Source organism: Acipenser ruthenus, unplaced genomic scaffold (assembly GCF_902713425.1).
Source record: "Acipenser ruthenus unplaced genomic scaffold, fAciRut3.2 maternal haplotype, whole genome shotgun sequence".
NCBI lineage: Eukaryota > Metazoa > Chordata > Actinopteri > Acipenseriformes > Acipenseridae > Acipenser > Acipenser ruthenus.
Window position 1 is genome coordinate 40,001 of NW_026708186.1, and position 2,500 is coordinate 42,500.

The window sequence follows — 2,500 nt, forward strand, 5'->3', positions numbered from 1 at the left end:
ACAATATATCCGAGCATCTTGTTGGCCTTTTTTATTGCTTCCTCACATTGTCTCGATGAAGACATTTCTGAGTCAACATAAACTCCTAGGTCTTTTTCATAGATCCCTTCTTCAATTTCAGTATCTCCCATATGATATTTATAATGCCCATTTGTATTGCCTGTGTGCAATACGTTACACTTTTCTCTATTAAAATGTAATTTGCCACGTGTCTGCCAAGTTCTGAATGCTGTCTAGATCATTTTGAATGACCTTTGCTGCTACAACAGTGTTTGCCGCCACTCCTATTTTTGTGTCGTCTGCAAATTTAACAAGCTTGCTTACTATACCAGAATCTAAATCATGAATGTAGATTAGGAATAGCAGAGGACCTAATAGTGATCCCTGAGGTACACCCCTGGCTACCTCACTACATTTTGAGGTTTCTCCTCTATTTAGTACTTTCTGTTTTCTACATGTTAACCACTCCCTAATCCATGTGCATGCATTTCCTTGAATCCCTACTGCATTCAGTTTGAGAATTAATGTTGAAAGGGAGGGAAGATCTTCTCCACAGAAGATTCTCCCAGCCTTTCAACTTTTTTCAAAAACAATACAATTAAAAAAGGCATCAGTGTTTAATTTCCAGACGATTTTAAACTCGCAGCACATTTGAAATGACCATTGGAACAGTATTTCTTAAAAAAATGTGTATATATTAAATATTTTTAAATAAACTATTTTATATATTTCTTTTCTCAAACAGTTTCCCAGTTTTTAATCATTTGAAACTGGTACTGTCTTCAACATGACTGTTCCTAATGAATTAGCCATTCTCCTTGCATTATGCTGTTGGACTTTTGAATGACAAATGTTCGTTTTGAAAAGTAAATGTTGAAAAACAGGGAAGATCTTCTCCACAGATTAATTACAAATACAAAACAGAAAATAATTGATTGCATAAGTATTCACCCCCTTGAGTCAATATTTGGTAGAGGCACCTTTGGCAGCAATTACAGCCATGAGTCTATTTGGATAAGTCTCTACCAGCTTTGCACATCTGGACACTGCTATTTTTGCCCATTCTTCTTTGCAAAATTGCTCAAGCTCCGTCAAGTTGGATGGGGACCTTTGGTGAACAGCAATTTTCAACTCTTTCCACATATTCTCAATTGGATTGAGGTCCGGGCTTTGACTGGGCCACTCCAGGACATTGACCTTTTTGTTTTTAAGCCACTCCAGTGTGCCTTTGGCTGTATGTTTGGGGTCATTGTCCTGCTGGAAGATGAATCTTCTCCAAGTCCCAGGTCTCTTGCAGACTTCAGCAGGTTTTCCTTCAGGATTTCTCTGTACTTTGCCGCATCCATTTTGCCCTCTATCTTCACGAGCTTTCCAGGCCCTGACGCAGAGAAGCATCCCCATAGCATGATGCTGCCACCACCATGCTTCACGGTAGGGATGGTGTTCTCAGGATGATGTACGGTGTTAGGCTTGCGCCAAACATAGCGCTTAGCGTTGTGGCCAAAAAGCTCTATTCTGGTCTCATCAGGCCATAGAATCTTCTTCCACTTGGTCTCAGAGTCTCCCACATGCCTTCTGGGAAACTCTAGCCGAGATTTGATGCGAGTTCTTTTCAACAATGGCTTTCTTTTTGCCACTCTCCCATAAAGGCCAGTTTTGTGAAGCACCCGGGCTATTGTTGCCATATGCACAGTGTCTCCCAGCTCAGCCGTGGAACACTGTAACTCCTTTAGAGTTGCCATAGGCCTCTTGGTGGCCTCCCTGACTAGTGCCCTATACGCCCGGATACTCCGTTTTTGAGGACGGCCTGTTCTAGACAGATTCACAGTTGTGCCATATTCTCTCCATTTCTTAATAATGGACTTTACTGTGCTCTGAGAGGATATTCAATGCCTTGGAAATGTTCTTATATCCTACCCCTGATTGGTGCTTTTGAAGAACCTTATTCCGGATTTGCTTTGAATGTTCCTTCACCTTCATGATGTAGTTTTTGTTAGGAAATGTACTAACCAACTGTGGGACCTCCCAGAGACAGGTGTATTTAACCTGAAATCATGTGAAACACCTTAATTGCACACAGGTGGACTCCATTCAACTAATTATGTGACTTCTAAAGACAATTGGTTGCACCAGAGCTTATTTAGGTGTGTCATAGCAAAGGGGGTGAATACTTATGCAATCAATTATTTTCTGTTTTATATTTGTAATTAATTTAGAACAAGTTGTAGATTTTATTTTTCACTTTGACATTATGGACTTTTCTTGTGTTGATCAGTGGCAAAAACTCCCAATTAAATCCATTTTGATTCCATGTTGTAACACAATGAAATGTGGAAAAGTCCAAGGGGGGTGAATACTTTTGAGAGCCACTGTATTTCTTAGCAGACACCCTTATCCAGGACGACTTACAATTGTTACAAGATATCACATTATTTTTACATACAATTATATTATTTTTCTACATACAATTACCCATTTATACAGTTGGATTGTTACTGGA